At 46.0% G+C, this 13,597-nt stretch overlaps 1 long non-coding RNA gene across 1 annotated transcript; it reads right to left on the bottom strand.

Annotated features, from left to right (window-relative positions):
- Positions 1–12,495: 12,495 nt before the first annotated feature.
- On the bottom strand, positions 12,496–13,055 carry LOC117191895. Its single transcript, XR_004474106.1, has 3 exons — positions 13,015–13,055; positions 12,593–12,962; positions 12,496–12,524 (listed from the first exon to the last, which is right to left on the bottom strand). It is a non-coding gene; the product is annotated as an uncharacterized LOC117191895 (long non-coding RNA).
- Between the last annotated feature and the right edge of the window lie 542 nt (positions 13,056–13,597).

Raw genomic sequence — 13,597 nt, 5'->3', positions numbered from 1 at the left:
ATTAGTTCCAAAACGGAATGAAAGGGGAATAAATGAATTAGGTACCATTTGGAAATGGATAGCAGGCAGCCCTGATCATGACGACTTTTTGAAAATACAAAATAAAGTAAATGAATTAACTGAAAATAATAATAAACAATTTGTAATAAATTTCAAATTTTTCAAAGAAATTGAAATGCTATCAAATTCATTAAAAAATGTCATCTTCAATGAAGAAACGATACTGAGAAAGCATCGTTTAAAATTAATAACTTTTGACCTACTAAATTTAGTTGATACCATAACCCTCTTAAAAGTAAACATTTTCAATACAAAAATTTTAAATAAAAACGAAATAGAGGACATTTATAAGCATGAAAAACATCCTGTTGAACTGTCTGATCTGCTGGACATTGCAACGGTTAAAATAATTCGAAATGCTGATTTAATAATCATTTACATAAAATATCCTCAAATTAAAGATATTTGCAAGTTTTACCATGCAAGAGCCATCTCACAAAATGATGGAATGTTAGTTATAAGTGAAAAGGTTTGTGAATGTAAGGAGAAATACTATTTAATGAATTATTTTAAAAGTGAAACTTTTAACAATTACGCACAAATAAATTTAAAGAAGACCTGTTTCACCAATTTACTTAATGGCTTTAAAGCCAACTGCACTAAAAAAAGGGAAAAAAACAAAGAAATAGACATCATTCAGGATGGTGCCATATTAGTTTCAGGCAAAAATATCGTAGACAATACTACTTTGTTAGGATCGTATCTCCTTATATTCAACAACACAATTGTAATAAATAATATAACCCACATAAATGATAAGGGTAAAATTCTAAGATATATATCGCATCATAGATATAGCGATTTTGAATTAGTTGATTATATACAATCGAATGATAAGCAATTTTCTTTTGATAATGTTAATATTTTAAATCCCCTTATAACATTAGGTAATACGGCCTTACCATTAACAACATTATTCTTAATCATTTTGGTATTGATAATGTTATTTTACTTCGGCTATAAATTAACCAAATTTGTACTTATTAAATCAATAAGAATACCGTCAGAAGAAATAGTGGAAAGCAACATTCAAATACTGTCAGAAGAAATTAGAGCTCTATCAGAACTTCAAAATGTATCGGGACGAAACATTTAAGAATGGGGGGAGTTAACGTACCCAATTCTATTGAGCTCTTATACGAGTTGTAAACAATCTTTGGCTTTCCAAAACGAAAACAATTTCAATCTTGGGCCTCCGCCTAATTGATTTCTAAGATGTACAATCTCAAGGGCTCCCGCCGCAATCCCAATCTTTGACACTCGCCTAAATGGAAAACCAATGTTTGCCCACACCCGGCTTCTCATAAACAATCTCAATCCCGGCTTTCTGCAGATCCTGCACTTTAGGCATTTTACAGTTCTCTCTTTGGATGACGAAATCCAATACTCGGGATGGCGAAATCAATTGAAATGTTTATAGAAAAACTATTCCCGAAAGGGATCAACGATGCAAAGATCAGAAAGTTCAAGTCAGTCTTGATCCAGAAGCGACACCGCAAAGTCGAGCTAAAAATTAAGATCGCGCAAACCCTTTGCCCGGAATCCTTTGTGACCCTCTACTTAAATCTATATCAGTGAAGTTAGAAGTAAAATAAAAACTTTTTAAAAACACAGTCCGCTACCGCAATTATTTAATTTGCATGTATATTAGTGCCGTCAAGTCATGGGAACATGCTGATGCTGCACTTGGGTCGCTCGAGGCATTCTTGAGTGAATCGTAATACGATCACCCAGAATGTCTGGGACTTTATTGTTACGTAAACACTGAAACAAAGTGTTACAGTGTGTATTCTTTAAGTACCGTCGGTACAGTGGGTATTCGAAATAATGAATACTTTATGTGAATGTGTATATTATATTTAATTTAATATGAGCATACTACATTTCCCTCCTTTTGAAAAATAACGTAATCTAATGAAGTTATTTTATTTTTAGCTTTTACTATATATGTAGTTATGTATTCTTAAAAAGAAAATTTATACATATAGTTAAATATGCGACACTTCAGTTTAAGTTTTAAAAAAGGTTTTATTCTTTCACTTAAACTTAGCGTACATTGGTTAGTTATTTCCCCGACGATGACTGAGGTCTGATGTCTTGAACGGAATTAACTTTGGTTGAATTCTCCGACGGTGTCGCGATTGACGTTTGTCTTGAACAGAACCGAGCTGGCTTCTTAGATGTAGACTATTTATATTATGATGCTCGGTTTGGGATTCGGATTTGGATTCGGAGGCGTTGGCTTCGACTTCGGCTTCGGAGATGGAGTACGTGACTCGATCGATATGTGGGAAAGGCGGCTTTTGATGAAAGGCTTCCGCTGCGTATGAGCGGTGTTGCATTACTTGGGGGTGACTAAGAATAGGGCCTCTGATTGGTCAGCTAGGATGGTGTGATTCTTGAGAATCGATTAGTAATTGATCTCTGAAGAGTGGCGTGATTCTGGTGCGGCTGGATTCTAGTGCGGCTGGATTCTAGTGCGGCATCATTGTTTTATGTTCAACTTCCAGTTTAGGGTGTTTGTTTACATTGCCTGCAATCGGCTACGCGTGGTCCATATATATTCTTGATCAGCATCAATAGCCGAGTCGATTGAGCCCTGTCTGTCTGTCCGTCTGTCCGTCCGTCCGTCCGTCCGTCCGTCCGTCCCCTTCAGCGCCTAGTGCTCAAAGACTATAAGAGCTAGAGCAACGATGTTTTGGATCCAGACTTCTGTGATATGTCACTGTTACAAAAATATTTCAAAACTTCGCCCCGCCCACTTCCGCCCCCACAAAGAACGAAAATCTGTGGCATCCACATTTTTAAAGATACGATAAAACCAAAAACGCAGAATCGGTGAGGATGACCATATCTTCTACAGTGCAAAATCTGAACCAGATCGTATAATGATTATAGCCAGAAGCAAGAAAACAATTTCATTCTTTCTCGCTCTGTCTCTCTCTAACACACAGGTTTCATGGTCGGTTTTGTCAATTGCAAAATATGAGTTCAAGGATCTCAGAACCTATAAGAGCCAGAGCAACCAAATTTGGTATCCACACTCCTGTGATATCGGACCTTGACCGTTTCGTGTCCAAATTTCGCCACACCCCCTTCCGCCCCCGCAAAGGACGAAAATCTGGGGCATCCACAAATCTCAGAGACTAGTAAAGCTAGAGTAACCAAATTTGATATCCGCACTTCTGTTAGATCTCACTATAAAACGTATATCTCAGAATATCGCCTCACCCCCTTCCGCCCCCACAAAAGACGAAAATCTGTTGCATCCACAATATTGCACATTCGAGAAAACCAAAAACGCAGAATCATAGATAATTACCATATCTATCAGATTGCTGAATCTGGATCAGATCGGATCATTTTTGTAGCCAAAAGCAAGAAATCAATTTTCAGTGGCTACGCAGCGCCCGACGTCACGCTCAGACTGATTTTCTGTCTCTCTCGCACGCACTCTTTGTCGTGTGTTTCAATATTAGCGGCGTCTGCCGCAGGAGAGCCAAAATGACTTAGTATCGGGTATAACTGTAGAGTTGCGGTGTCCGCAGCAACTCACAACGTTCCACCTTGTTTTTTTTTTTTTTTAGTCAATTATTAGGGTATTGAACTTGAATTAATATTGATTAAATTTAAAAGTTATTTGAATATAAATGCAGAATAATATATTTTTATGGTTTATATTTATGTATGGCCATACTAAAAATGATTAAGAATTGCAAATCTTTAACCTATCCTTATGGACTTTCTGAGTTTTGTCTTTATTATCGGAGATTATGACGTTATCTCTTTCTCCGATACTTTCTACTCTATATGGTCCTATATATTTAAAATCTAGCTTATGACCTGTTTCATTTTTCAATAGAACTTTATCTCCTACAGCTAAATTTAAATCTTTTAACTTTAAATCATATAGCTGTTTATTTTTAATTTTATGCTCCTCGAGCATAATCCTTGCTCGTTTATATGCTATTTCTAATCTATATTTACTCTCTTTAGAGTAATCATCTATGTTATATAGAGGTGCTATTCTATCTATAGTATTAAATTGAACTGGTAAGTTTGAAGTCTTACCGAAAACTAGCTCATATGGACAAAAATCATGTGCCATAGAGGGGGTTGTATTAAAACAATATACGAAGTATTGCAGCCATACATCCCAATCTGATTTGTCAGCTGAGATGTATGAGCGTATGAACTCGTTAAATGTTCTGTGGCTTCGCTCCACGGTTCCTACAGTCTGGTGGTGATGATGTACAGTAGAAGTTATGTTTTTATACCCGATACTCAAAATGAGTATTGGGGTATATTAGATTTGTGGTAAAAGTGGATGTGTGTAACGTCCAAAAGGAATCGTTTCCGACCCCATAAAGTATATATATTCTTGATCAGCATCAATAGCCGAGTCGATTGAGCCATGTCTGTCTGTCCGTATTTCCGTCTGTCCGTCTGTCCGTCACCTTCAGCGCCTAGTGACTATAAGAGCGAGAGCAACGATGTTTTGGATCCACACTTCTGTGATATGTCACTGCTACAAGAATATTTCAAAACTTTGCCCCGCCCACTTCCGCCCCCACAAAGAACGAAAATCTGTGGCATCCACAATTTCGACGATACGAGAAAACTAAAAACGCAGAATCGTAGAAGATGACTATATCTTCTAGAGTGCGAAATCTGAACCAGATCGTATAATTATTATAGCCAGAATCAAGAAAACAATTTCATTTTTTCTCGCCCTGTCTCTCTCTAACACACACGTAGCATAGCCGGCTTTGCTTAGAGTAAAACATTAGCGCCTAGATCTCAGAGACTATAAAAGCTAGAGCAACCAAATTTGGTATCCACACTCCTAATATATCGGACCGAGACGAGTTTGTTTCAAAATTTCGCCACACCCCCTTCCGCCCCCGCAAAGGATGAAAATCTGGGGATATTCACAAATCTCAGAGACTATTAAGGCTAGAGTAACCAAATTTGGTATCCGCACTGCTGTTAGATCTCACTATAAAACGTTTATCTCAAAATTTCGCCCCACCCCCTTCCGCCCCCACAAAGGACGAAAATCTGTTGCATCCACAATATTGAGGATACGAGAAAACTAAAAACGCAGAATCATAGATAATGATCATATATATCAGATTGCTGAATCTGGATAAGATCAGATCATTTTTATAGCCAAAAGGAACAAATCAATTTGCACTGGCTACGCAGCACCCGACGTCACGCTCAGACTGATTTTCTGTCTCTCTCGCACGCACTCCTTGTCGTGTCGTTTAATATTAGCGGCGTCTGCCGCAGGAGAGCCATACTGACTTAGTATCGGGTATAACTGTAGAGTTGCGGTGTACGCAGCAACTCACAACGTTCCCCCTCGTTTGTTTACCGGCTTGCGTTTCAAGCCTTTGGAAAAACTGACCTAAGTCAAGGGTTCCATTAGTATACAAATCGCTAACATCATATCTTGCAGTGATTTTTTTTCCATGCTTGAAAAAACATAAATTATTATTTACATGCAAGGTCACTACTTTACGTACTTCGTCATTGTTGATTACTTCATATACGTTGGGTTTTGAAGCTTTTGTTAGAGATTGCCTAGCCAATTCTATTTGTTCTTTTCCTTGCGCAGGATTTCTGTCTACTCTGTTGCCTGGTAGTGACTTTCAGGACTTTATTCATTGTTTGTATGTTTTTCAGGTCTGTGATGGTTATTCTTGATAACGCATCTGCTACATGATTGTCTTTACCCTTTAGATACTCGACTGTAAAGTCGTATTCTTCTAATTCGAGCCGCATGCGTGTGAGTTTTGAGCTGGGATTGACCATTGAAAATAGGTATGTTAGTGGTCTGTGATCCGTTTTTACTGTAAAGTGTTTACCATAGACATAGGGTCGAAAATGTGTAATTGCCCAATGAATTGCTGCTAATTCCTGTTCTGTAGTACTTTTGTTACTTTCACCTTTTGTGAATGAACGTGATGCATATGCTAATGGGAGTTGGAGTCCGTTATGGTTTTGAGTTAAAACCGCTCCACATGCTTGCTTACTAGCATCGGTGATTATGCAAAATTCTTTCTGAAAATCTGGGTACTGTAACAGAGTGGGTTCCATAAGTTTATCTTTTAAATATTGGAATGCATTTTGACATTCAGTTGACCACTCAAAGGGGACATTCTTTTTACATAATCTAGTTTTGTGCCGGGAATAGTCGGCGAAGTTTTTAATAAAACGTCTATAATAATTGCAAAATGCAATAAATCGTCTAGCGCTGTCCGCATCATGTGGGACTGGATAGTTTTTGATGACGTCAGTTTTCTTTTATCTGTGCATTTATGACCAAGAAAGGTCACTTCATGCATAAAAAATGAACATTTTTGTGGATGTAATTTTAGGTTGTGTTTCCTACATATTGTGAGGAACCGTGGTTCCCACAGGCCGAATTCGACCAAAGCATAGCCGGATAAAGGCGGTGGGACGGCCGGATAAAGGCTGGGTTCGACGGGACGACGAAGCCTCTCGAGTTCTTGGAGCAGGTCGAGTGGTCCGCCGAGACGTACGGTCTGGATCCGGATCTGATCCCAAGGGCAATGCCGGAGCTGCTAAAAGGGCGGGCGCTGATGTGGTTCGTGGCGAACAATCGACAGTGGAGAACGTGGAAAGAGTTCTCGTCGAGCTTCCAGGCTTACTTTCTGCCGCGGGGATACTTTGAGAAGTTGCTGCAGGAAGTGAGGATGCGGAAACACAAATGGGGCGAGCCATTCAAAGAGTATATGGTAGAGATGCAGACACTAATGCGACCCCTGAAATGTCCCCAAGAGGAGCAGACGGAGCTGATTCGTGAGAATAGCATGCCCGATCTGAGAGCGTATATGAGGCCGCACCGGTGCAAGGACCTCGACACCATGATGGAACTGGCAGACGAGTTCGAGGCGTTGGAGAGAGACCGCCTAGAGTTCCAACGGGAGAATCCAACCGTGAAAGCCCGGGCAGCGAATCCCTTCCACAAGCCAGCCGAGACGACGGCATGTCGGCGATGCAAGGACGGCCCGCTGGACGGAGCAGCACGGGAGGAGAGGGGAGCGCGTGTCATTATGCCGACACCGACCAACGGCAATATCGAGAACGGATATGTCAAGAATCCGGCCCAGGCGTGCCGAAGGTGTGGGAGCGCGGATCATTGGAGCCGGGAGGGCAACGGCCGACCTCTCACCTACTGCTGGAGATGCGGAAAAGTGGGCATCTCGGCATGGCAATGCTGCAGGAAGACGGGAAACGCCCCGCGACCCACGCCGCGGAGGGCCGTGCCAGGGGCGCAAGAAACGGTCCCTCAAGCCTAGTCGGCAGGCTGACCAGCGAGGAGGAACAGTTATCCGCAGTAGTGGAGGTCGCGGGCATGGAGCTGCAAGCCACGGTGGATACAGGAGCTACCAGCAGTTTCGTGAGCCGCGAGCTGGCGGACCGACTAAAGGGTGAAGGCCGGGAGGCGGCGGCAAGGAAAAGGGTGAGGTTGGCGGATGGCCATAGCCAGGAGGTCACGTGCCAGATTGAAACGAAGGTATGCTTTGGGAACAAGGAGATCCCAATGGTGCTACTCGTATTGCCGGGTGTGATTGATGAGTTAGTGTTGGGATGGGATTTTCTCCGCGCGGTCGGGGCAGTGGTGACCTGTGCAGGGCACAGGGTGGTGATCCCTGCCCAAGATCGGGAACGAGGAGACCAGAATGAATCTGATCTCTCAGCTTTATTTTACGTGGCGGTTCCTCAGGGAGGGATTTCAACCACGGCGTCTAATGTTTATTTGCAGCTTAGCCTCGATTAGTGCGATATATATACATATATCACGCCATCACGCACCACCGCTACATACGCAGGAACCTGGTACGATGCGCCAGTTAGCGCCCGTAAAGAGAAGCTATAGCTATGTACATAGCGACTCTTCCGGTACCAATTGAAAGTATCCTGGTCGGGCATACAATCCCCCTTGGTGAGGGGCGAGGTGTATCTAACACGTCTTCCGATCTATGGGTCTCGGCACCCGGTTGAGAGCGCAACTCCACGAGGAGCCTAGCGGCTCTCCCCGCGTAACGTTTGGGTATCAACCACAGCCACCACGATACTCCCACTAGGGGGCCGACCTCAATGTGCAGCCTTGGAACTGCACAACCCGTGGTACCGATCTTAAGGACTCAGCTCGATCCTCCCTTTTAGCCCCGACCGGCCTGGATAGGGAATCCACCCAGCCCGTGCGTCGCTTGCGCGTTCAGCAGCTGCTGTCGCCTGGAGAACGCCAGTCCGGCGAACCCGTCGAGAGTCCGCATTCTCTCCTGAGAAGCCGTCACATCGGAGAAGGTCCAGTCGCCATCCGTGTACTGCACTCCAAGTCCATCGAGGTCTCGCAAGTCTGCATAGAGGGGACAAGCACATAGGAAGTGCTGCCAATCCTCGCGTTCTGCGCCGCATAGACAGGCTTCTTCCATGCAGAAATGCATTGAGCGATCCGTGGCCGTGGGGATAAAAAACATTATCTCCACATATGCTTTGGGAACAAGGAGATCCCAATGGTGTTACTCGTATTGCCGGGGGTGATTGATGAATTGGTTTTAGGATGGGATTTTCTCCGCGCGGTCGGGGCAGTGGTGACCTGTGCAGGGCACAGGGTGGTGATCCCTGCCCAAGATCGGGAACGAGGAGACCAGGAGGAAAGACTGTCCGTGTCGAAGGCCGAATCTGGAGACACGGCTCCGGAGTCCGACAACGAAACGGACACGACCCTAAGAGTGGCCGCCAGAGGGGTGTCAGCGGGCATGAGGCAGAATGAGGGGGCGAGGGAAGAGCCAGTGGAGGAATTCTTAGCCCGAGAGTTAGAGGCATTTTCCAAGATCGAGGGGGTGTCTAATGTGGCGGTGCACACAATCACCATGAGTGACCCGCAACCGATTAAGCAAAGATATTACCCGAAGAACCCCAAAATGCAGGCCGAGATTAACCAGAAAGTGGACGAACTATAAGAAATGAGAGAAATAAGAGCCCCTACAGTTCGCCTATAGTGATGGTAAAGAAGAAAAATGGCAAATGGAGATTGTGCGTGGACTTTCGTCAAGTTAACGCGAGATCAGTAAAGGACGCGTACCCAATGCCCAGGATCGATTACATCCTCGATCAACTGCGGGAAGCGAAATTCATAAGTAGCCTAGATCTGAAGGATGGATATTGGCAGATCCCCCTGGCCGAGAGCAGCCGGCCGATCACGGCGTTCACGGTGCCCGGAAAGGGGCTATACCAATGGAAGGTGATGCCGTTTGGGTTACACTCCGCGTCGGCCTTTCAACGGGCGTTAGACCAAGTGATTGGGCCAGAAATGATGCCGCACGCATTCGCGTACCAGGATGACATAGTGGTCATCGGGCGAACAGAGGAAGAACACCGAAGAAACCTGAAAGAGGTGTTTCGACGGCTGCGCTTGGCGAACCTGCGGCTGAACGCAGACAAGTGCGAGTTCTTTAGAAAGAGCTGCGGTATCTAGGCCACAAGGTGACCGGCGAGGGGATATGTACAGACCCCGAGAAAGTCGCAGCCATAGCCGAATTGAAACCGCCGACAAATGTCAAGGAGCTGAGACAGTACTTGGGAGTGGCCTCATGGTACCGGAGGTTCGTGCCCGACTTCGCCACCCTCGTGCAGCCCCTGTCCGGGCTCCTCAAGAAGAAGACGGAATGGGTCTGGACACAAGAACGGCAAGAAGCGTTCGAGGAGGTGAAAAGACGACTAGTGGCGGACCCCGTGCTGGCGTGCCCCGACTTCTCGAAGAAGTTCATTCTGCAGACAGACGCCAGTGATTACGGGCTGGGTGCGATTCTCACGCAGGAGACGGAAAGGGGCGAACGGGTAATATCATATGCTAGCAGGACGCTGAATGGACCCGAAAGGAACTATTCGGCGACCGAGAAAGAATGTCTGGCCATTGTATGGGCCATCCGCCGGTTGAGGCCATACTTGGAAGGATATCGCTTCAAGGTGGTCACGGACCACATGGCTCTGAAATGGCTAAATAGCATAGAAAGTCCGTCGGGAAGAGTGGCGAGATGGGCATTAGAGCTACAGCAGTACGACTTTGAAGTCGCGTACAGGAAAGGACAGCTCAACGTGGTAGCCGACGCACTCTCCCGACAACCGGTGGAGGAGCGAGGCCGTCAGATAAGAAGTGAGGAAGGAACACAACCAGTAGGCGAGCCGCCCTGCAAGTGGTTAGAGGGCATGGTAGAAAAGATCAGAAAAGAATCCCCGAAGTACCACGACTATGTGGAGAAGGGGGGAAACTTGTACCGGCACATTCCTCACCGGGCAGGGAGCGAAGAAGTCGCCTCGTGGAAGGTATGTGTGCCGAAATATGCCCGAGAAAGGGTTTTAAAGGAAAGCCACGATAGCCCGGAAGCAGGCCACGCCGGCGGAAGCAGAACCGCGGCACGGGTGGCGGCAAGATATTACTGGCCAGGGATGTACAGGGACGTGAGGGCCTACGTGCGGAAGTGCGAACTATGTCTTCGCTTTAAGCCAAGTCAGCTACAAGCGGCAGGAGAAATGTTAACACAGGTGCCGGAAGAACCATGGGCAACGGTATGCGCGGACTTTGTGGGTCCTCTGCCGAGGTCGAAACATGGGAACTCGATGCTGTTGGTGCTGGTGGACCGATTCTCCAAGTGGACCGAGTTGGTGCCGCTGAGGAAGGCCACAGCAGAGGCACTAATAAAGGCCTGTCGAGAGCGCATAATAGCCCGTTTTGGCACGCCCAAAGTCTTCATTACGGACAATGGGGTGCAGTTTGCAAGCAGGGCATTTACAAGATTCCTGGAGCAGCTAGGAGTTCGCCACCAGTTTACGGCGCCATACACGCCGCAAGAGAATCCGACAGAGCGAACGAACAGAACGGCTGCCAAAGGCCCTATATGACGAGGAGACGGTAGACACGGGACAAGGCACAGAGACGCCGGATGAAAATGCGAAGAAATTAAAGGAGCTGTTTCAGTTGGTTCGACGCAACTTGGAAAGGGCCGCCCAGGATCAGGCCAGGCATTACAACCTGAGAAGAAGACCGTGGAGACCCAAAGTGGCAGAGGTCGTGTGGGCCAAACAGCACCACCTTTCCAATGCAGCGGAGGGATTCGCCGCGAAGCTGGCACCAAGGTACGAGGGGCCATACCAGATAGAGGACTTTATATCCCCGGATATCTGCAACCTAAGAAAGGAGGGCGACAGGAAGAAGAGAACGGCACACATACGAGATCTGAAACCCCAACCCGAGGAGCGAGAGACACAGGGGTGAAGGAGAATGGCTGTAATAGGTCGCCCTAAAGGGTCACGCAGGACCAGGAACGGTAGAGTGCCACGCAGGACACTGGGGAAGGGTGCCGCGCAGGACACGCACGAGACTCGTCAGCACGCAGGGTGATGGACTTGTGCACTTAGATTAAAAAAAAAACGAGGTGGAACGTTGTGAGTTGCTGCGGACACCGCAACTCTACAGTTATACCCGATACTAAGTCATTTTGGCTCTCCTGCGGCAGACGCCGCTAATATTGAACCACACGACAAAGAGTGCGTGCGAGAGAGACAGAAAATCAGTCTGAGCGTGACGTCGGGCGCTGCGTAGCCACTGAAAATTGATTTCTTGCTTTTGGCTACAAAAATGATCCGATCTGATCCAGATTCAGCAATCTGATAGATATGGTAATTATCTCTGATTCTGCGTTTTTGGTTTTCTCGAATGTGCAATATTGTGGATGCAACAGATTTTCGTCCTTTGCGGGGGCGGAATGGGGTGTGGCGAAATTTGGACACGAAACGGTCAAGGTCAAGGTACCAAATTTGGTTGCTCTGGCTCTTATAGGTTCTGAGATCCTTGAACTCATATTTTGCAATTGACAAAACCGACCATGAAACCTGTGTGTTAGAGAGAGACAGAGCGAAAAAGAATGAAATTGTTTTCTTGCTTCTGGCTATAATCATTATACGATCTGGTTCAGATTTTGCACTGTAGAAGATATGGTCATCCTCACCGATTTTGCGTTTTTGGTTTTATCGTATCTTTAAAAATGTGGATGCCACAGATTTTCGTTCTTTGTGGGGGCGGAAGTGGGCGGGGCGAAGTTTTGAAATATTTTTGTAGCAGTGACATATCACAGAAGTCTGGATCCAAAACATCGTTGCTCTAGCTTTTATAGTCTTTGAGCACTAGGCGCTGAAAGGGACGGACGGACGGACGGACGGACGGACGGACAGACGGACAGACAGACAGGGCTCAATCGACTCGGCTATTGATGCTGATCAAGAATATATATACTTTATGGGGTCGGAAACGATTCCTTCTGGACGTTACACACATCCACTTTTACCACAAATCTAATATACCCCAATACTCATTTTGAGTATCGGGTATAAAAAAAAGCGAACAGGAAGACTGTGGTTGGAGAAATCTGAAAAAAAAGCGAAAATTATTAAAAAGAAAGGAAAATAAAACGAGAAGAGGAAAAGCTCAGCAAACCTGAACAGGAAACGCGTCACCCAAAGCTGGGAGGCGAATCCAGGGTCGGGGAGGGTAATCTCAGACAGCGGATGACCAGGAAAACCCAGGGGCCAGGCTCACGCCTCAACGCGGACTCACGGGGCAACTACGAGCGTCAGGCCGGAACAACGGGTGCCGCTCATGCGTGGACTACCGGGCGAGGAGTCGGATGATCCTCGGGTCCGAGCCACTGTGTGAGGGAGACACCTGTCAAAAGAGTCCGGCCGGTGGCGCATAGGAGTTGCCCTGGGATGTGAACCCAAGCTTCCAGCTCGGGCGGAGGGTCGGAGGACCCATTGTTCACGAGCGGAATCGCGGCAAGCGGCCCGCATTGAGGGCAGAGGGCGAGCTGGAAAGGGAGAAAGGATGGAGTAAAAGTCATCCGGGTCGGGAGAACTCACCCAGGCCAAGGAGGGTCCGAGCAGCACGGGATGAAGAAGACAGGTCGGCGGTGGCATGTAAGAATAAATAGCAATTTTTATAACGATTAAAAGTAAATAATTAGCAATCCATCAATCCATTAAATAGCAATTAAAATAAACAAGAATAAAGGGCTAAATAAAAGTTGTGAATAAGCAAAAATAAAATGGGGGAATAAAAAGCAAAATAATCATGAACGGGAAGGGGGTGGGTCCATCAAAGATGGAAAAGTTTTATCCATGAGCCAACAGAGAAACGCGGCGAGAACACAACAGTATCCAAAAAAATGGGATAAGGCGAAATCGGATAGAGAGCGGAGAGCGCGACGGCACTCACACAACCAGGGGAAAGATGCCGTTAGAGAGCGCGGCCGGCAGAGAGACGAGGCTGAGGGCCATGAGTACAAACGCAACAACCGTTAGAACCAGGCGGGAGAGACCGAAACACGGAGCACCGGCACCGGTAGAGGGAACGATTGGCAATGCAACGCGTGTATATAGGCGGGTGGAAAACGGAACAGCGAACACTTGAAGGTAATTATCACCAGAAAGAACGCAAGAAAAG

This window comes from Drosophila miranda (genome assembly GCF_003369915.1).
Source record: "Drosophila miranda strain MSH22 chromosome Y unlocalized genomic scaffold, D.miranda_PacBio2.1 Contig_Y1_pilon, whole genome shotgun sequence".
NCBI classification, from domain to species: Eukaryota; Metazoa; Arthropoda; class Insecta; order Diptera; family Drosophilidae; genus Drosophila; species Drosophila miranda.
The sequence above is the reverse complement of the archived record's forward strand: the minus strand, read 5'-3'. Positions and strand labels throughout refer to the sequence as shown.